The following is a 23,171-nucleotide window of genomic DNA, read 5'->3' on the forward strand; positions in this document are numbered from 1 at the left end:
GGCGAGACTTCTTTGCCAGATACTGCGATTCAGATTCCGAGTCCGATGATGCTCCGACTACTTCCTGTGCTTGAGGGCTTCATTTGTTTATCTTGTTGTAATTTCAAAGTCTTCCTTTTGAAAATGCTATGTAGTTTTGATTATTTGCAAGATTTCTAATTTGTTTAAAAATCCTTCGATGAAAAAATAAGTCTTTCGCATCTGCATTTGCATAGCATGCATCATATGCATCATGCATCGGTCACAAAGGCTTCCAAGTGCTCACTATCTCCTGGTTTCTCTGCCTCAGTGTGAAAAGTGGCTCGTGCTCAGAGGATTTACGAACCTGATAGAACCGATCGAACCAGAGAATACAGAAGGAAGAAAAGGGCTATGGAAGAAGAGAACACACAACTCCGTACCGAATTGGCATCTTTAAAGGAGGAATTGGCCAAAGCTCATGATGCTATGACTGCTCTGTTGGCTGCTCAGGAACAACCAGTTCCCGTAGTTTCTACAGCTGCAAATGTGACTCCTACAGTAACAACTGATCCCCGCTTTATCATGCCATCCGGGTATCCTTACGGACTTCCGCTGTACTATGCTGCTAATACGGGGGCAGGGACCTCTGGTACTACCAACAGTGGCCCAATCTCAGGGGCAAACTTAACTCCTGTTAGTACCACCTTGACTCAAGCTGCAACAACTGTTACCGAGCCCATTGTGAATACGGTGCCTCTATTTGTCCATGCTAATGCGCACCACGGGAGTATTGCCACAACCGGAACTATGGAAGAGAGAATGGCAGAACTTGCCGAAGAGCTCCGACGGGAAATTAAGGCCAACAGGGGAAATGGAGACTCCATTAAAACCCAGGATCTCTGCTTAGTATCGAAAGTGGATGTTCCTAAAAAGTTCAAAGTCCCAGAGTTCGACAAGTATAACGGGCTGACTTGTCCTCAAAATCATATTGTCAAATATGTCCGGAAGATGGGCAACTACAAGGACAATGATTCCCTTATGATCCATTACTTCCAAGACAGTCTGATGGAAGACGCTGCGGAGTGGTATACTAGTCTGAGCAAAGACGATGTCCATACTTTTGATGAGCTAGCCACTGCTTTCAAGAGCCACTACGGGTTTAACACTCGATTGAAGCCGAATAGGGAGTTTCTCAGGTCTCTATCTCAGAAAAAGGAGGAAAGTTTCCGGGAATATGCGCAAAGGTGGAGAGGGGCAGCTGCCCGTATCACTCCTGCTTTAGATGAAGAAGAAATGACCCAGACGTTCTTAAAGACCTTGAAGAAGGATTATGTTGAGAGAATGATCATCGCTGCCCCGAACAACTTTTCGGAGATGGTCACTATGGGAACCCGTCTTGAGGAAGCCGTCAGGGATGGAATCATTGTGTTTGAGAAAGCTGAATCCTCTGTGAATGCGTCGAAGAGATATGGTAATGGACACCACAAGAAGAAAGAAACGGAAGTGGGGATGGTGTCAGCTGGAGCCGGTCAATCAATGACTACTGTTGCTCCTATCAATGCAACTCAAATGCCTCCGTCATACCCATACATGCCGTATTCTCAGCATCCTTTCTTCCCACCGTTTTACCATCAGTACCCCCTGCCACCAGGTCAACCTCAAGTGCCCGTCAATGCAATTGCCCAACAGATGAAACAACAGTTGCCGGTTCAACAACAACAACAACAGCAGCAGCAATATACCAGACCAACTTTTCCTCCTATACCGATGTTATATGCTGAGTTGCTTCCAACTTTACTCCAGAGAGGACACTGCACGACTAGGCAGGGCAAGCCTCCACCGGACCCTTTACCTCCAAGGTTCCGCTCTGATCTTAAATGTGATTTTCATCAAGGTGCCTTAGGTCATGATGTCGAGGGGTGTTATGCTTTGAAGTATATCGTGAAGAAGCTCATTGATCAGGGAAAGCTGACTTTTGAGAATAATGTCCCACACGTCCTCGACAATCCTCTTCCAAATCATGCCGCTGTGAATATGATCGAAGTGTGTGAGGAAGCTCCTAGACTTGATGTCCGCAACGTCGCAACTCCTCTGGTGCCTCTACACATCAAGCTGTGCAAAGCTTCTCTGTTCAGCCATGATCATGCCAAGTGTCTAGGATGCCTCCGTGATCCTTTGGGTTGCCATGCTGTTCAAGACGACATCCAAAGCTTGATGAATGATAATCTTCTGACTGTCAGTGATGTTTGCGTGATTGTGCCAGTTTTTCACGATCCGCCTGTCAAGAGTGTACCTTTGAAGAAGAATGCTGAACCTTTGGTGATAAGGCTGCCAGGACCAATTCCTTATGTTTCGGACAAGGCAGTGCCATACAAGTACAATGCTACTATAATAGAAAATGGAGTAGAGGTGCCTCTAGCCTCCTTTGCCACAGTAAGCAATATTGCCGAAGGGACTTCTGCGGCGCTAAGAAGCGGGAAGGTTCGTCCACCATTATTTCAGAAAAAGGTAGTTACGCCGACCATTCCACCAGTTGAAGAAGCAACTCCAACCGTTGTTTCGCCCATTGCTACAGATGTGAACCAGCCAGGCAAATCTATAGAGGATTCGAATTTAGATGAGATTCTGAGAATAATAAAGAGGAGCGACTACAAGATCGTTGATCAATTGCTGCAGACTCCTTCGAAGATATCCGTCTTGTCATTACTCTTGAGCTCTGAGGCTCACAGGAATACCTTGTTGAAAGTGCTGGAGCAGGCGTATGTTGACCACGAAGTTACGGTAGATCGTTTCGGTGGCATAGTGGGAAATATTACGGCTTGTAACAACCTCTGGTTCAGTGAAGAAGAGCTGCCGGAAGTGGGAAAGAGTCACAATCTGGCTTTGCACATCTCGGTGAATTGTAAATCAGACTTGATATCAAATGTGTTGGTGGATACCGGTTCCTCTCTCAATGTAATGCCCAAGACAACTCTAGATCAGTTGAGCTACCGTGGGACCCCTTTGAGGAGAAGTACTTTCTTGGTCAAAGCTTTTGATGGATCTCGAAAGAATGTGCTGGGGGAGATAGACTTGCCAATAACCATTGGCCCTGAGAATTTCTTGATTACCTTCCAAGTGATGGACATTAATGCATCCTACAGTTGTCTGCTGGGAAGACCGTGGATACACGATGCGGGTGCGGTAACCTCCACCTTACATCAGAAGTTGAAGTTCATAAGGAATGGAAAGCTTGTTACCGTTCATGGAGAAGAAGCATATTTAGTCAGCCAGCTCACTTCTTTCTCTTGTATTGAAGCAGGGTCTGCTGAAGGGACTGCTTTCCAAGGTTTGACCATTGGAGGTGCAGAGCCTAAGAAAGCTGGGGCTGCTATGGCTTCATTGAAAGATGCTCAGAAGGTTATCCAGGAAGGTCAGACTGCCGGTTGGGGCAAGGTGATACAGCTCTGTGAGAACAAGCGTATAGAAGGTCTCGGGTTCTCCCCGTCATCAAGGGTTTCCTCGGGAGTCTTCCACAGTGCTGGGTTTGTTAATGCTATCTCTGAAGAAGCCACTGGATCTGGTCTCAGGCCTGTATTTGTTACACCAGAAGGCATTGCGAGAGATTGGGATGCCATTGACATTCCTTCAATCATGCATGTTTCTGAGTAATGTGTCTTGTTGCTTAAGTGTTTTGTTTTTCAAAAATAACCATCCTCTCGCTCTGCCCGAAGCGAAAGTGATATTTCTGGAAGGGCGTGTTTGTTTCGGCATCGCCGTTATTAACAAAAATCGTCGTTTCTTTCACGACTTTTATTTTTTAGTATTTTTTTTTTTTTTTTTCTTTTCTTTCTTTTTTTCTTGGAAATAATGGTAATACCAGAAAAAACCAAAACATCTTTATTTTTCTTATCAATTTCAAAGAACTGCATAAAAGAAAAAAAAAACCATTTTCTAAAATCATTCAACCATTCTATGCAGTTTGAACCATAATAAACCCGTTGAACACAGTAATCCTACGGTTCCTCCAAATTTTGAATTCCCTGTGTATGAAGCCGAAGATGAAGAGGATGATGATATACCATATGAGATCACTCGACTGCTTGAGCAAGAATCAGCCTATTGTATGGAACGATGAATGCCAGGAAGCTTTTGATAGCATCAAGAATTACCTGCTGGAACCACCTATCCTTGTCCCTCCCGTGGAAGGAAGGCCTTTGATTTTGTATTTGTCAGTGTTTGATGAATCCATGGGATGTGTACTTGGTCAACAAGATGAAACTGGAAAGAAAGAACATGCTATCTACTATCTGAGCAAGAAGTTCACCGACTGTGAAACTCGGTATACAATGCTTGAGAAGACTTGTTGTGCTCTAGCTTGGGCTGCCAAACGCCTGCGTCATTATTTGGTGAATCATACAACTTGGTTGATATCCAGAATGGATCCGATAAAGTATATCTTTGAGAAAGCTGTTGTTACTGGGAAGATTGCACGCTGGCAGATGCTTTTGTCTGAATATGATATTGTGTTCAAAACTCAAAAGGCAATCAAAGGTAGCATTCTTGCCGATCACCTTGCTTACCAACCTCTTGATGATTATCAACCAATTGAATTCGATTTCCCCGATGAAGAGATCATGTATTTAAAATCAAAAGACTGCGAAGAACCGTTGATTGATGAAGGTCCAGATCCCAATAGCAAGTGGGGTTTAGTCTTTGATGGTGCTGTCAATGCTTATGGTAAAGGAATTGGGGCAGTCATTGTATCCCCACAGGGGCATCACATTCCTTTTACCGCCCGAATTCTGTTCGAATGTACCAACAATATGGCTGAGTATGAAGCATGTATCTTTAGGATCGAGGAAGCAATTGACATGAGAATCAAACACCTCGACATCTATGGAGATTCTGCGCTCGTCATCAATCAGATAAAGGGTGAATGGGAGACCCATCATGCTAAGTTGATTCCTTATCGTGATTATGCGAGACGTTTGCTGACATATTTTACAAAGGTTGAGCTGCACCATATTCCTCGTGATGAGAACCAAATGGCTGATGCTCTTGCTACTCTATCCTCCATGTTTCGAGTAAACCATTCGAATGATGTGCCAATAATCAAAGTGCAACGCCTTGAAAGACCTTCGCATGTGTTTGCTATTGGGGATGTGATCGATCAGGCTGGCGAAAATGTGGTTGACTATAAACCCTGGTACTACGACATCAAACAGTTCTTGCTAAGCCGTGAGTATCCGCCGGGTGCTTCCAAACAAGACAAGAAGACCCTGAGAAGATTGGCCAGTAGATTCCTGTTAGATGGAGATATTCTGTACAAGAGAAACTATGACATGGTATTGTTAAGATGTGTTGATGAACACGAAGCAGAGCAGTTAATGCATGATGTACATGACGGTACCTTTGGGACCCATGCTACAGGGCATACTATGTCAAGGAAGTTGTTACGAGCAGGTTACTACTGGATGGCCATGGAGCATGATTGCTACCAGCACGTCAGAAAGTGCCACAAATGTCAAATCTATGCTGATAAGATTCATGTGCCTACGCACGCCCTCAATGTTATTTCATCCCCATGGCCGTTCTCAATGTGGGGCATCGACATGATTGGAAGAATTGAACCGAAAGCTTCAAATGGTCATCGTTTCATCTTAGTGGCAATTGACTACTTTACCAAGTGGGTTGAAGCAGCATCTTATACCAATGTGACCAAGCAAGTGGTAGCTAAGTTCATCAAGAACAACATCATTTGTCGATATGGTGTTCCCAGCAAGATTATTACCGACAATGGTACCAACCTGAATAACAATGTGGTGCAAGCTCTTTGTGAAGAATTCAAAATTGAGCATCATAACTCTTCTCCCTATAGACCTCAGATGAATGGTGCAGTTGAGGCCGCCAACAAGAATATCAAGAGAATTGTCCAGAAGATGGTAACCACTTACAAGGACTGGCATGAGATGTTACCCTATGCTCTGCATGGCTACCGTACTACAGTGCGCAGTTCAACCGGGGCAACCCCTTTCTCTCTTGTATATGGTATGGAAGCAGTTCTTCCTTTGGAAGTGGAGATCCCATCTCTCCGTGTGATCATGGAAGCAAAGTTATCTGAGGCTGAATGGTGCCAAAGCCGGTATGATCAGTTGAATTTGATTGAGGAAAAACGTATGGATGCCATGGCTCGTGGACAGTCATATCAAGTAAGAATGAAGACTGCTTTTGACAAGAAAGTCCATCCCCGAGAATTCAAGGTAGGGGAACTTGTATTGAAAAGGAGGATAAGCCAGCAACCCGACCCAAGGGGCAAGTGGACGCCTAACTATGAAGGTCCTTATGTTGTCAAGAAGGCCTTCTCCGGTGGTGCTTTAATCCTTACACACATGGATGGTGTAGAACTTCCAAATCCAGTGAATGCCGATATAGTCAAGAAATACTTTGCCTAGAAATATGAAAAGAACAGCGTGGTAGGTCGAAAACCCGAAAGGGCGGCCTAGGCAAAAATGCGCTTCCCGGTGGATCGAAAACCCGAAAGGGCGGTCCAGGCAAAAATAAGGGACAAAAAAATATATGAAAAGCTCGCTGAGATTGTACACAACTCAGGCAAGAATGAGCGTCTCGATGAATCGAAAACCCGGAAGGGCGGTTCATGCAAAAATGAGATTGAAACAAAAGGCAAGTAACTATATCTGGCCAACCACCGTCCCCCTTGGGGCATCTGCAGCTGTTAATGCCTATCTTCATCAAAAGCTTCTGTACTTGTGAATTCAAAGTTTCTAAGAACTGTAGTGGTTACCGTGTTCAATGTACCACCAACCAATAAAATTACCATTTTCCAAGCTTTGTGAATCCGTGGAGTCATGCCTTTGGCTGACCACCACTCTTATACATCAAGTTGAGCCGTTGCTTTTGTTTGAAAACTCTATTTTCTTCTATTTTCAAAGCTATATACAAAACATTTTCCTTCCATTTTGATAATGACAATGCTTGAAACAAACATTTTTGAAAATTGAAAACTTTTTGTTTATTTTGAAAAGCAAACCTGAGCAACAGGGTACAATCAAATGAAACATGCATGAGCGAGTGTATGTTGGTGTCTATTTCAATATATGTTACAAACAGGTTCTCCTCCAGGATAGTCTGTGGTCAATGGCAAGAATGAAAAAACAGAACAAAAATGCATGAAAACAAAATGAGCTCGCTAAGTTGAAAACCCAAAAGGGCGACTTAGGCAAAAATGAGCACCCCGCTGGATTGACAACTTGAAAAGGCAGTTCAGGCAAAAATGGGGCAATAAAAATTTATCTCCCCGGTGGATCGAAAACCCGAAAGGGCGATCCAGGCAAAAATGGGATGCAAAAAAATGAAAATGAGAATATGACATGCAAAAAGCATTGACCATAGATGCAATGTCTACAACATACCCAGTACTGAAATGCCCAGCACAACGGCGTTTTTCCCAGTGGAGTCTCTCAAGATTCTATCCCCAGCAAGTTACATACCTACCGGCCCTCGGCCATGGTTCCGATACGTCTACCAACGACATCATCTCCATAGAGGATTTCCAAGAATGTGTAATATAGCACGAGCCACTACGTGCCCAATACTCTAATGTCTTGTCTTCCCCGTGAAGTCGTGCCTACAAACTGCCAACAGTCATGCATTACAAGCATTCATACATGCATAATCATGCATATTGCGTACCCATGCATTTAATGAAACTGTTATATCATCCATGCATATCGCATTTCCAATGTCAACATCAGTCTCAATTTCTACCTTTCAAATCAAATCGATGTCAAGTCAATCTCAATCTATATTTTGTCAAACAAACTAATCCCCAGTGAATATGTTTCTGTTTGGTCAAGTGGCTAGTTCAAGTCCAAGAACAGCTTGTACCTATCAATTTGCTTATGTTATCGGTCGAGTGCCCAGCTCAATCCAAGAGCAGCTTGTACCTGTCAATATGTTTCCGTTTGGTCGAGTGCCCAGCTCAATCCAAGAGCAGCTTGTACCTGTCAATATGTTTCCGTTTGGTCAAGTGACTAGCTCAATCCAAGAGCAGCTTGTACCTATCTATCTGTTTGTCTCCGGTGGAGTAACCAGTTCGCATCCAAGAACAAGCTCGCACCTGTCTATTTGCCTTGCTTTCAGTCGAGTAACCAGTTCGAATCCGTAAGAACAACTCGTACTTGCCAATTTTCTCTTTTTCCCAGTCGGGTCACTAGTTCGAATCCATAAGAACAACTCGCACTTTCCAATATCCTCAAGTGAGTTACCAGTTCGAATCCATAAGAACAACTCATGTTTGTCCAGTAACCTCTATCCCCTGTGAAGTGACCAGTTCGAATCCATAAGAACAACTCACAGTTGTCTGTTTGTTTCATTCCCGGTCAAGTGGCTAGTTTGAATCCAAGAACAGCTTGTACCTATCCAACTTGTTTCTAGTTTCCCGTTACTCTGTTATTCACTATCTTTGTCAATGTCTACCAATCCCGCAATGGATATGACATATTTTGTTAATTCCAATCCCCATGAGGTCTCGCATTCATAATCCAAATGATGCACGACATGCATATTATTTGAAAATGGGTAGGCGTATTTTTACGTCCAAACACAGTGCAAATGCTAATATTTAAGTATCTTCGTCCTGTCAAGCCAAAGACTCCGTCTCTTGACTTTCCAGACAAAGAAACTTAAATAGGGGCAGCTGTTATACCCTGTTTTTGGACCTAAAAATACTGGGCCCAATTTCGTTTCAAACTTTGTCAATTATCAAATTTCAACTGCACAGTTCAAATTGTCTCTGCCTCGCAGTATTTTCAATCACAATTTTACCTATGTTTTTCTTGCATAAAACTTTTCGAAATGTCTTTACTTGTCTTGTAAGTCATTCAAAAGTGTCTCTGAATCATTACATTGCTTTTTCTACAGTTTATTTCAAAATTTGCAAAAGGTCGTACAGAGGGGTATTTTGGTCATTTCCTGCAGTGGGACCCATTTTCATCCTTGAGACTGTTTCTGAGTCTTTTTCAGATTGTTTTTTAGCATTTCATCAGTAAGCCTTGTTAAATTCATTTCAAACCTGCATCTGAGTCAGTGTCAAGTCAATTTGAATCTGTTTAGGTCAATTTTAGCCCTAGGGGCATTTTGGTCATTTCACACAAAATTTCGGCATAGAGAGGTTACTTTGAAGTACCTCATTTAAGCCATTTGTTCGTTTTAGTCCGTTTTGTCAATTTTATTTTTGTTTCGCTTTACGTTTGGTCAAATTGCGTTTTTTATTCAATTTTATCTTAATTGCATTTTGGTCCCTCAATTGAGGTCCCAAAATTGCATTTTTTGTCCAAAAAAGTTTTTAATTTCATTTCAGTCCTTATTTTCTTTTTTTTTCAGTCCAGTCCCTATTTCTTTCAAAATTGCAAACAGGTCCTTCAGGTCAAAAATTACAGGGCAGCGCCTCTTTTTTTTTCCAATGCCACATGTCAGCTTTCTAATGGTCCAATCACTCACACATGTCAGCTATAAATACTGTTCACAGTGCCACATGGATCAGATCCACTCATTACAATACACATCACCAAAAAACAAATTCCCATTTTCTCTCTCTTTTCTGTTAGATCAAAGCAGAAAATTCCTCAAGAACACAAAGAACCCTAACTGAAATTCATCATCAATTCTCAGAGATTCGTGTACGAATCTTCATCATCGAATCGATTCCACCGCAATACAAGGTGCGAATTCCTCACCGGAAGTGAAGAACTCAAGCACCGATCACGGTAGAGGCAGAAGAAGGAAAACCGAATCTGCACAGAGAAAGGGGAAGAAGACAGAGCCAGCAAACAAGCAAGCAAAACGCGCACGCAAGCAAGCACGCGCGCAAGCCAGCAAACAAGCAAGCAAAACGCGCACGCAAGCAAGCACGCGCGCAAGCCAGCAAGCAAGCAAGCAAACACGCGCGCAAGCAAGCGAAGACGCGAGCAAGCACGCGAAGCACAAGCAGCAAAGGCCGTAACAGAAAACAAGAAGAGGTAAGCATCCTCTTCGTTCGTTTCTCTTCCTTTTTTCCACCGTTTCTTTACAAAAATTTCATCAAGATTCAAACTCAGATCTACTCCGATTCAAGCTTTTTTCGAAAAATCTAAGTTCGGATTCGAGAAGTATATAAAAAAGGATATCTAAAAATGTGAAAATTTCTCGAATCGGAGCAGTTTGATCTTCCGGCACGGTGGCGCCGCCGCCATCCGCCGCGCCGGAACGGAGGAGCTGGCCGGAGAAGATGACCGGAATCTTAGAGAGAAGTGAGAACTTCTCTCACTAGAAGAGAGAAGGAAAAGAAAGAAAAATGAAAAAAACCGGACTGGACGCATTTATATAGAGCTTTGAACCGGTCCGGTTTATTTTCGGTTTTTTCCTTTCTTTCTCAGCCTCTAGATCAATCCAACGTCCCCTGCGCTTTCCTGTGTTTTGAATATGGGCCTTTGGTTTGGGCTTTGTTTTTTTACGTTTTTGTTTATTTTCCTGCTATTTGCACCATATTTCTTTGCTGTTTGAACCCCTGCATGCTTGAAATTTTCTCTAAAAAATCTCCAAAAATTATCACATGTTTCTTGACGTATTTTCATGACTTTTTTATACTTCTCAATGGTTTTAAAATGATAAAAAAAAAAAAGCATGTGATATTTCTTGGTTAACTAGTGTGTTTAGACCTAAACTTGTGCATTTTTTAGTAGCATATCCCTCATAAATTGTTGACATGTGATTTGAACCTTTGGAATGCAATTTTGTGATAAATTTGTTGCTGATTATATGTTTGATTTGCTGCTTGTATGTCTCAATTTCATCTCCATTCTTGGCTTGCAATTAGTATGCATTTTCGCTAGTAAATAAAGTGCCACAATATTTTGAAAGTGTGCTATAAACTTTAGCATCAAATATGTTCCATTTTTTTTCACATTATGGCACAAAACAAGACTTCTAAAAAATGCCATGATGAAGGGATTATGGGTCATATCTATGCTAGAGCCTTATGACCATTCTCATGCACATTTTGTCACTTTACTAGTTTCTTTTATGTCTTTCCTCTTAATGATTTTTTGTGCACTCCTTTTACTCTATGCTTTATTTTACTAACTATTTCATCTCATGTGCCATACATTTCATAGCATTTCACTACCTCCTCCACTTTCTTTAGCTTAGCATTTATTTTTGCAAGTATTAATTCATTTAGAGGTGTAATTTGTTATCATTGGTTTGTAGCTTGGCAAAGGGGCCATAGAATGTATTTAGGCAATTTTTGTAATATGGACTATGGACACTATGACGCACCGACACGCACACACTCACCCTAGATGTATGCTTAGGATTGTATGCATAGATGTATGGCTAGGATTGCATGATTAGATGAACGCTTAGTTTCGAACACTTAGAGAAAATCCAATTTTTTCCAAAATATGCAAATAAATTCACTTCAAATATTTTTATAAAAATGGAGTCAAAACTCCAATAACTTTTCCCTTTTATTTTCTTAAGTAAAACTTTTAATGAACTTTAACCATGCTTAGACTTCATTTAGCAAAACGATTAATTCCACCTCACATTTTCCAAATCTTATGCCCTTGAGGCCTCTCATCTCTATTCTTCAAAAGCTCTTTTCAAACTTAAAATCAAGCAACAAAAACAAAAAACCATTTTTTGAGAATGAACTACGAACGGTTTTGATCCCTTAAAAGGGTACGTAGGCAATGAGTCAAAACTCATCCAAGCCGAAATAAAAAATCAAATTCTACTTCTTCTCACCCCCATTCTTCACTAATCTTACCTTCTTTTTACAAATAAGCAATAAAACTAAGGCGTAGAAATAAACTTAGGAGAGCGGTTCTTATGGAATACCATAATCGCTCCGGGTGCCTAACACCTTCCCGTAGCGAAAACGACCCCCGAATCTAGAACTTTTTAAGGGTTTTTCTCCTTTTGCCCTTCCCAAGAAAAAAGAGAGATATCAACGGTCGAAAGGTTCAAGTCCAATTAATGGCTTGACACCCGAAACCATGATAACAGCTATGTTTCAGGTACACAGCAATAAAGGCCTTCATGCGCAAAAATGACGGAATTCAGTGAGAAAACAAAGAAGGAAAGAAGTCTTAAGGAATTCTGCTTCAGGGTGACGGCCGTCACACTCTGTGACGTGCTGATCGTCACCCTCCAACTCGACCTGGCTGTCATCAGCATCCCAGACCGTCACCACCCCGTGACGAGCAGATCGTCACACCCTGTGACGTCCGTCACGGGTTCGGAAGAAGCAGTCTCCCCCATTATCTGAAACGGTTTCCAGATTTCTCTCCCACTCGCTCCACCTGCAGAAGCACGATCAGAGCACGTTTCCAATGAAGCTTGGCCTATAAATAGACCCGGAGAGGAGTCCTGCAGGACGGACGCTTTCAGTTTTAGCTTTAGATTTTCAGAAAATAGCTTATTTTCCATTTTAGCTTAAGTTAGTTTTTCACAAGTTTTACAATTCCGATTTGAGCAAGAATTATATCCACAGATTTGTAAACAGATTTCGGTTCATTATGTGAAGAAATAACATCCAGACTTGTCTTCTAAATTTTGTGTAATTTAGTCCCTGAGCTCTTCTGTTTACGTTTCTTCACCATTGTTCCTGTTTCTCTTTTATTTCTTGTTTATAATTCTTTTTCTGTTTAACTACTGCATATGCAAGCTGCTGCATAGTATTGCTTGTTAGTAATTTGTGTTTTGCAGCGGAATGCTTATTCAGCAGTTTGCATAGAACCTGTTTGAACTTACACTCAGTTATAGTGGTGAATATTGCAGCTGCTCTTTTACTCGTTTTTAGTTGCCATCTGATAACAGGTTAGGTACTTTCAATATTTATTAGCTTCCTCTTTAGCATGAACTCAGTAGAAGGATATTTAGTGTTTAATTTAATTATGTCTGAGTAGATTTCCATAGAGTCCGGAATGTGATGAATGTCGTACCAATGGTGCTCTGTTAATTTGTATGATTAGAAATTGTAACAGGAATTATTTTTAAAGTCTAAAAATTCTGACTTTAAACAATTAACATTTACAATGAAAGTTGAAATACAGTGATACCGGTTTCATATCGAAAGAGTGAAACCTGTATCTGACCGTAGAATTTTTAGGAATTGATTTTGAAATACAGCGAAAGCGTTTTCTTTAATTAATTTAGAAATTTCAAATTTTCAAAAAGGCTATTTTAAACTTGCGGTCGTACATGCGAAAGCTGACGCTTGTGAGTTTAAAATACGGTATCGGACGTACGAAAGTCGACGGTGCCTTTAAATTTGTTCTTTTTACACGTGAAAATATTGTCATGTTACAATAATAAAATACAATTTAGCAAGCATCAACGGACGATACGAATTATATTCCGGGCTCTCGTCATTCAAAAGTAATTAAAAACAAGTTAATTTCCCAATTTGCAACCAAATTAATCTGCATCGCCTTAGATAAACAACGTAACAATTAATTACGATACTTGACATTGGTCTCTGTGGGTTCGACAATCTTTTATACTAAAACCGATATTTCCGTGCACTTGCGGACCTATCAAGTTTTTGGCGCCGCTGCCGGGGACCAAATAGGCAATATCGTAACACCGTTGTTACACCGTATAGACTAAGGCATTTATTTTCCTTTTTTTTTTTATCTTTATTCGTCTATTATATGCCAAGTACTCGATCCTCTGAGGACAATCTAGAGCGACCAATCGACGAAATCGAACGTTTTTTACATATCAGACGCCAAGTTGAACGAATTCACGCTGAAATGGAACTAGCTCATAACGCGAACCGTCCTCTTAAGGACTTTGCCGTCCCATCCCAGGACGAGCCTCACTCAAGTATTGTTAACCCGACGATTCAGGCTAACAACTTCGAGTTGAAACCTTCTCTGTTGCAAATCGTGCAACAAAACCAGTTTTCCGGTAATTCTACGGAAGACCCGAATTTGCACCTATCCGTGTTCGTGCAATTCGCTGATACGCTTAAGTGCAATGGCGTCGCTCCCGAAGCCATTCGCCTGCGTTTATTCCCTTTCTCCCTCAGAGACAGAGCCAGAGCTTGGCTGCAGTCTCTGCCGTCAAATTCCATTACGACATGGAATGAATTGAAAAAGGCGTTCCTAGCAAGATATTTCCCTTCTAGTAAAACTGCCCAGCTTAGGAATCAAATTACCTGCTTTAGGCAGACAGACGGCGAATCGCTTTTTGATGCGTGGGAGAGGTACAAAGAATTAATGAGAGCTTGTCCCCACCATGGACTAGAACAATGGTTGATCATTCACACATTTTATAATGGCGTTCTCTATAATACGAGGATGACCATTGATGCCGCAGCTGGCGGAGCCCTAATGGACAAGCCTTTCAAGGAGGCATACAAGCTTATTGAGAATATGGCGCAGAACCATTATCAATGGGGGAGCGAACGCACTCCTGTAGAGAAATCTCAATCCAAGGGAGGTATGCATGAAGTCAGTAACCTTGACCATATGAACGCCAAAGTGGATGCGTTGTTCCATAAGTTGGATAACCTAAAAATCGCTCCACCAGCTACTGTTGCTGCCGTAACTCCCAATTGTGAAATATGCGGAACCCCAGGACATGTTGCTGTCGATTGTCTGTTGTTAGCAGAAACTGATCAAGTGAATTACGCGCAAGGAAACCCGTACGCTAACACGTACAATCCAGGATTGAGAAACCACCCAAATTTCTCTTACAAAAATAACAATCCTACCTTTGCGCCAAGTCCTGCACCTACAACACCCCCCGGTTTCCAAGGACAAAGAGGAGCCCCTGTTGCTCCGAAAAAGTCTAACCTGGAGCTCATGATGGAAAACTTTGTTTTAACTCAAACTCAGCAAAACAAGGAGTTTATGAATCAAAACGTTCATACGAATGAATTGATTAAGCAGTTGGCGCACAAAGTTGACTCCATGGCCACTCATAATAAAATGCTTGAGACACAAATATCCCAAGTGGCCCAACAACAAGCAGCAACATCTGCCCCAACCGGAACATTTCCGGGCCAACCGCAACCAAATCCTAAGGGACATGTTAATGTTGTAACACTACGTAGTGGAACAGAATTAGACAACAGACCTGCTGCTGTGAGAGTTAAGAGCCGAGACGAAGGAAAGGCTAAAGACCCTATGAGTGAGCCAGTTGACATCGGAGAGACATCTAAGTCTCAGGAGGTAACAGAAACAGAAAAAGAAAAAGAAAAACCTTATGTACCTCCTCCACCTTATAAACCTTCAATCCCTTACCCTCAAAGACTCGCGAAGTCTAAAACTGAGGGCCAATTTAAGAAGTTTGTAGAACTTCTAAAATCTCTTCATCTCAGTATTCCATTTTCGGAGGCGATTACTCAAATGCCTTCGTATGCCAAATTCTTGAAGGAAATTCTAACTAACAAAAGGAAGATTGATGATAATGAGACCGTAGCACTTACTGAGGAGTGCAGCGCTATTATTCAAAATAAGATGCCACCCAAGTTAAAAGATCCAGGGAGTTTTTCAATTCCTTGCGTTATAGGCAGCCACATCATTGATAGAGCCTTGTGTGATTTAGGGGCTAGTGTGAGCCTGATATCACTATCCATTTGTAAAAAGCTAAACCTAGGGGAGTTGAAACCAACTAGAATGTCTCTGCAATTAGCTGACCGATCAATTAAACATCCAGTCGGGATTATTGAAGATGTCCCTCTTAGAATCGGTCAACTATATATCCCCACTGACTTTGTAGTCATGGACATTAGCGAAGACTCTCTTACTCCCATCCTCTTAGGAAGACCTTTTCTGGCTACCGCGGGTGCCATCATTGATGTAAAGAAAGGAAAACTCACATTTGAGGTTGGCGAAGAGAAGATTGAGTTCATTTTATCTCAATTCATGAAAAGCCCCTCCATAAACGATACATGCTGTTTTGTTGACATAATAGATGCATGTATCAAGGAGTTTTCAACTGAAGATGAACCATCTGAGGAAACAATTGAAGATCCGATCGAGGAAGTAAAAGAGATGGAAGAAGTAAGTGATGAGGAGGCCGAAATTTCTCGCATTCTTGAATGCCTCGACCAAACCACTAACCCATCTCCTGAGCCAGATCACCCCAAGATCGAGCTAAAGGAACTTCCTAAGAACCTCAGATATGAGTTCCTAGATAAAGAACGTAATCGCCCCGTGATAGTTAGCGCAGAGTTAGGGAAGGAAGAGACGGGTAAACTCCTCGATGTTTTGAAAAGATATCCTGATGCTATAGGGTATAAGATTAATGATCTCACCGGGATCAGCCCATCTATGTGCACACACAGAATTTTGCTCGAAGAAGACTCTAAAACCTCTAGAGAGCATCAGAGGAGGCTAAACCCCATTATGAGCGAAGTGGTCAAAAAGGAAGTTATGAAACTCCTTGATGCTGGGATCATATATCCTATATCCGATAGCAAGTGGGTAAGTCCAGTGCACGTAGTGCCAAAGAAAGGCGGGATGACTGTAGTTCAAAATGAGAAAGGTGATTCAGTCGCCAAGCGGACAGTTACGGGATGGAGGATGTGCATCGACTACAGAAAGTTGAACACAGCTACTAGAAAGGATCACTTTCCTCTCCCGTTTATTGATCAAATGCTCGAGCGTCTTGCAAGGCACTCATATTTCTGTTACCTTGACGGTTATTCGGGATTCTTTCAAATCCCCATCCACCCGGATGACCAAGAAAAGACCACATTCACATGTCCCTACGGAACATTTGCTTATCGGCGAATGCCATTCGGACTATGCAATGCACCCGCCACATTCCAAAGATGCGTGATGGCAATCTTCGCCGACTTCCTAGAAGATATTCTAGAAGTTTTCATGGACGATTTTTCTGTGTGTGGGTCTAGTTTTGAAGACTGTCTTGGTAATCTTGAGAAAGTTCTGGAGAGGTGTGTGAAGGTCAATCTAGTACTTAATTGGGAAAAGTGTCACTTTATGGTCAGGGAAGGCATAGTACTTGGACATGTGGTGTCCAATAGAGGAATTGAGGTTGACAAAGCAAAAATAGAAGTTATTGAGAATTTACACCCTCCCAAGTCTGTAAGAGAAGTTAGGAGTTTTCTTGGACACGCCGGTTTTTATCGACGATTCATCAAAGACTTCTCGAAAATTACCAAACCATTGACTGGCCTTCTGATGAAGGACGCTGAGTTCATTTTTAATGAACAATGCCTTAAGTCCTTTCAACAGTTAAAACACGCATTGATCTCAGCCCCAATAATGCAACCTCCAGACTGGAGTCAACCTTTTGAGATCATGTGTGATGCTAGTGACTACGCAGTAGGCGCTGTTTTAGGTCAGCGAAAAGATAAGAAACTCCATGTTATCTACTATGCGAGTAGGACCCTCGATGAAGCTCAAATAAACTATGCCACAACTGAAAAGGAGCTTCTAGCCATCGTCTTTGCAATTGATAAATTCCGTTCCTATCTAGTGGGATCGAAGATAATCATATACACAGACCATGCGGCTATCAGGTACCTGCTTAGCAAAAAGGATGCAAAGCCGAGGCTGATTCGGTGGATATTGTTACTGCAAGAATTTGACATGGAGATCCGCGATAAAAAAGGGACTGAGAATGTAGTCGCAGACCGCTTGTCAAGAATTCAGGATGGTCAGTTGGAGGAGGTACCCATAAATGATTGTTTTCCCTACGAAAGATTGGTGTCTTTTGTGAAAGCGGAGTCACCTAGATACGGTCACCTCATAGATTTTCTAGAAGAGCGGAGTTCAGGCATCAAAAAGATACCAGAAGAAGCAAGTGCTCTAAGCAATACAGCTACCCCATGGTACGCTGATATCATAAACTATTTGGTTGCTGGAATTCTACCTCCCGACATGACCTATCAACAAAAGAAGAAATTCTTCCACGATCTTAAGCAATACTACTGGGATGATCCCCTCTTATTCAAAAGAGGAGTGGACGGTATTTTCCGTCGATGTATCCCTGAAGAGGAAATTGAGAGTGTCATCACACATTGTCACTCCTCTCCCGTTGGAGGACACATGAGTAGATCGAAAACTGCAGCAAAAATTCTTCAAGCTGGGCTTTATTGGCCCACCATCTTTCGAGATGTTCATGTTTTCGTTTCAGAATGTGACCGGTGCCAGCGATCCGGAAACATCTCTAGCAGGAATGAAATGCCACAAAAGTTTATCCTAGAGGTGGAAGTTTTCGATGTCTGGGGAATTGACTTTATGGGTCCTTTTCCTTCATCTATGGGAAATAAATACATACTCATTGCTGTAGATTACGTGTCAAAATGGATCGAGGCCATTGCCTCTCCTACCTGTGATACAAAAGTAGTGGTAAAGATGTTTAAAAACATTATATTCCCAAGATTTGGTGTCCCCAGACTAGTCATCAGTGACGGAGGATCTCATTTTATTTCTAAAATATTTAAGAATCTCCTAACAAAGTATGGGGTACGTCACAGAGCAGTTACTCCCTATCACCCCCAAACGAATGGGCAGGCAGAAATCTCTAATCGAGAAATTAAGCAAATCCTAGAGAAAACTGTCTCTGTCTCAAGAAAGGACTGGTCCTTGAAGCTCAACGATGCATTATGGGCTTATCGGACCGCCTTTAAAACACCCATTGGCACTACTCCTTTCAAGCTCGTTTATGGAAAATCGTGCCATCTCCCGGTTGAGCTCGAGCATAAAGCTTATTGGGCCATCAAAGCCCTAAACATGAATCATAGCGAAGCTGGGGAGAAAAGGATGCTGGATCTTCATGAGTTAGAGGAGTTGCGGCTCGATGCGTATGAAAATGCCTTGATCTATAAAGAACGAACAAAGAAATGGCATGACAGACGCATTATAAGACGTGAATTTAATGAAGGTGAGGTAGTGTTGCTGTTTAATTCTAGGCTAAGGCTGTTTCCTGGAAAGCTTCGCTCTTGATGGAGTGGACCATTTGAAGTCACTAAAGTAAATCAATCAGGTGCCATTGAGGTCTGGAGCGAATCCACTGGTAAATTCCTAGTGAATGGCCAAAGATTAAAACACTACCACCCAGCAGCGAAAGTAGGACATGTCGCTACTCTTGTTATGTGTCCTCCTTGAATGTTGCCACTCTGAACTGTCGAGCTACCGACATAAAACGAAGCGCTGCATGGGAGGCAACCCATTCTTTTTCTTTTTTTTTTCTTCCAGCTTGTTTTTAGTTCAATAAGTTTCAATCGTTTGAATGAGGTTTAGCGTTTTTCCAAAGTCAACGACGGGTTGACCGTCATCGTTTGTGACGACCGTCATGAATTCCAACCGTTTGAATGAGGTTTGCTGGTCACTTTCGGTGACGCCCGTTACTCTGTTTGACGATTAGACCGTCACCCTTCGTGACGCCCGTCATCTTGTAAAGAATTTGAACAGCCCGTGGGTCCCACACCCTTCCCCCCACTTAACACCCTTTCATTTTCTTTTCTTCCCTCCTTCTCTCACAATCATACCCTTTTCTTTCTTTTCCCCTTTCATTTTCTCTTCTTCCCATTGCATGCAACATCCATTATCCAACTCTTTCACCTCTCATCAAATTCTTACCACAAAAATCCCAAATCCAGCACATAAAACTTGACCCATTTTCTTGTTGATTTTCGCAAAGTTTGTCTGAATGATGCGGTGAGTTCCTTAGTTCTGTTTGCATCAGAGTCTCTGTCTGTTGGGTTCGATTTCGCGTTGCTCCGGTCATGGCTGCTCGGAATCCGCGCATTGATTACATGGGAATTGAGTTTAAGGATGAAGCGCAGCAAAAATTGTTCGAAAAGCTGTCCAAACGCACAATCACGGCGACAAGGTATGCTGATGAAACTTGTCTCAGATCTTTAGGATTATTTGATAGCGTAAATTGGATGTTTAACCAAATCGGGTGGGGTCACTTTTTGACTCTGCGGCACCCGACGTATGAGCGCATAACTCTAGAAATTCTTAGTTCTCTTAAGTACACTTATGCTCAGAGAGTTCGTAAAGGTTTCGGAGGCACTAGTTTTAGACTGTTTGGCCAGGATTTCTTGCTTAGTCATAATGAAATAGGAAATTTGCTTCAATTCCAGACCTCCCTTCAATCCTTTGATGGGGTTCCATCTCAGGGACCTTGGACTACTGAGTACGGTCAGTTTTGGAAGAGACTTACGGGCGCTTTGGCCACTTCTGCAGAAGGCAATAAAGCGTCCCGCATCCATAACCCCGCCATTCGCTATTTTCATAGAGTACTCGCGCACACTATTTTTGGGAGAGGGGATAGCACAGGGGTAGTCAATTTAAGAGAACTCTACTTTATTCATTGTGTTTTTGCTCGCAAGCAAGTTAATTCAGCGGCTTTTATGCTCGCTCACATGTTCAAGATGGCCACCTCCGGTAATGGACCCATTGCTTTCGGTGGCTTCATCACCTCGATCGCTTATGCGTTAGGTTTTAGTGAGCGTATCGTACCGTTATCCCCTGTGCAGGGCAACACGTTGATTGACTTGAGCTCGTGCCTCGCACAAAATCTCGTCAAGAGAGAGGGTGAGATGTTCTGTTTAATGATCCGTAATGAGGTCGAGAACCGTATTAAGCTTCCAAATCCCACCATTACCGATGTTAGGGATGAGGAAAATTGGATTTATGTTTTCCCGGATGAGGAAGGAGAGGATACCGATGCGGAGATCGAGCGTCAAACTAGGCTTTCTCCCCCGCGCACACATGCACCTCATTCTCACATGTCCGGTGCACCTCACACACACACACACTCTGACCCACCCCCTCCCCCCCATTTCGACTCTGATTATTTTGCAGGTACCTCTACTTCCCATAGCAGCATTGAATATGAGCTTAACGCTCTACGTGATGAGGTAGCAGACCTACGTGCAGCCCAACAAGAGAGGAATGACCGTGAAGCAGAACGGGACCACCTTATGCGTGTCAACAGCCACATGATACGCCAGATGTACACTTGGATGACACAACAGGGTATGCCTCCAAACAGCCCCGAGGACGATTGAGCAGGTTATGTTTTCTTTTTCATACTATTATCAGACCATTGGGGACAATGTCTGGTTTAAGTGTGGGGGAGGAAACTTATTTTCTTTTCTTTAGTTATTTCAGTTAATTTAATTGCTTTCTAGTTTTAGTATTTTCCTTTGGTAATAAGAAGGGTTACTGTCAACTGCATGCACTGTCGAGTCACTATCTTTATGTATTTGCTATGAATTATTCGATTCTCCCACTCTTGAACCAATGAAATTTTTTTTTTTTTTCCAAAGTTTTAAAGAAGTGCTTAGTTCACATAGGAAGTAATTGGTTTGCGAAGTTAGAGAGATTGTGTGTTAAATAAATTTGGTAAAACTAACTTTGACTAAATTGATATTGTCCCCACACCCTTGGTCTCCCAATTATGTATGCAAATTCAGATACCTATTGTGCCATAGTCTCTAACTGTTGTTTCATAATCCTCAAGTAGTTCATTTAGCCAGTCAGACACCATCTAAATAAATCACACATTAAGTAGGTTGGTCGATGAATATAAGCGCAAATTTAATAAAGGGACCAATAATGGTTAACCTTGAGAAAAAAAAAGGGGCAAACTAGCTAACCTTGATTATCTATTTATAAATGCATCTATGTGCAAAATGTGCAAATTCAAAGAAAGATGTGTTAAAAAGACGCTAACCGGTTTTCCTACCATGTGTGTGATAAGATAAAGGGTCTTAATGTGATTGTCTAGAATGAAAGAGGATGAATGAAGCCCAGATTAGAGACTAAGGTACAATGGCATGATCTGAATTTGTATGTTAGGAGGGAGACCTTTGCCCGCTTAATGCGGTATGTGTTGTTACAATGTCTTTAGAGTTGATTTTAGTACCAAGAGTTTTAACACTCAATCATTCCGATTTCTTAAACCACTTGCAACCACTTATGATGCTATTTCTTCTTAAATTCTGTCTGTATGAATTGCTGCAATTTATTTGATAATGCAAGCTAAAATTTGCTTGAGGACAAGCAATGGTTCAAGTATAGGGGAGTTTGATAACATGGAAAATACAACATCATTTCAGCTCGTTTTGTGTGTAGTTTAGGCCTAAATTCTCTGGTTTTGTCTATGTTATGCTGGGTTGTATGGCTATGTTTCAGGTACACAGCAATAAAGGCCTTCATGCGCAAAAATGACGGAATTCAGTGAGAAAACAAAGAAGGAAAGAAGTCTTAAGGAATTCTGCTTCAGGGTGACGGCCGTCACACTCTGTGACGTGCTGATCGTCACCCTCCAACTCGACCTGGCTGTCATCAGCATCCCAGACCGTCACCACCCCGTGACGAGCAGATCGTCACACCCTGTGACGTCCGTCACGGGTTCGGAAGAAGCAGTCTCCCCCATTATCTGAAACGGTTTCCAGATTTCTCTCCCACTCGCTCCACCTGCAGAAGCACGATCAGAGCACGTTTCCAATGAAGCTTGGCCTATAAATAGACCCGGAGAGGAGTCCTGCAGGACGGACGCTTTCAGTTTTAGCTTTAGATTTTCAGAAAATAGCTTATTTTCCATTTTAGCTTAAGTTAGTTTTTCACAAGTTTTACAATTCCGATTTGAGCAAGAATTATATCCACAGATTTGTAAACAGATTTCGGTTCATTATGTGAAGAAATAACATCCAGACTTGTCTTCTAAATTTTGTGCAATTTAGTCCCTGAGCTCTTCTGTTTACGTTTCTTCACCATTGTTCCTGTTTCTCTTTTATTTCTTGTTTATAATTCTTTTTCTGTTTAACTACTGCATATGCAAGCTGCTGCATAGTATTGCTTGTTAGTAATTTGTGTTTTGCAGCGGAATGCTTATTCAGCAGTTTGCATAGAACCTGTTTGAACTTACACTCAGTTATAGTGGTGAATATTGCAGCTGCTCTTTTACTCGTTTTTAGTTGCCATCTGATAACAGGTTAGGTACTTTCAATATTTATTAGCTTCCTCTTTAGCATGAACTCAGTAGAAGGATATTTAGTGTTTAATTTAATTATGTCTGAGTAGATTTCCATAGAGTCCGGAATGTGATGAATGTCGTACCAATGGTGCTCTGTTAATTTGTATGATTAGAAATTGTAACAGGAATTATTTTTAAAGTCTAAAAATTCTGACTTTAAACAATTAACATTTACAATGAAAGTTGAAATA

General features: G+C 41.8%; 1 non-coding gene and 1 pseudogene across 1 annotated transcript; one reads left to right on the forward strand and one right to left on the reverse strand.

The window, feature by feature from the left end:
• Positions 1-13,760: 13,760 nt before the first annotated feature.
• On the forward strand, positions 13,761-19,094 carry LOC120578376 (uncharacterized; annotated as a pseudogene).
• On the reverse strand, positions 14,149-14,254 carry LOC120578806 (small nucleolar RNA R71). Its single transcript, XR_005644617.1, has one exon. It is a non-coding gene; the product is annotated as a small nucleolar RNA R71 (small nucleolar RNA).
• Positions 19,095-23,171: the final 4,077 nt, after the last annotated feature.

This window comes from Medicago truncatula, chromosome 2, assembly GCF_003473485.1.
Source record: "Medicago truncatula cultivar Jemalong A17 chromosome 2, MtrunA17r5.0-ANR, whole genome shotgun sequence".
Classification (NCBI taxonomy): domain Eukaryota; kingdom Viridiplantae; phylum Streptophyta; class Magnoliopsida; order Fabales; family Fabaceae; genus Medicago; species Medicago truncatula.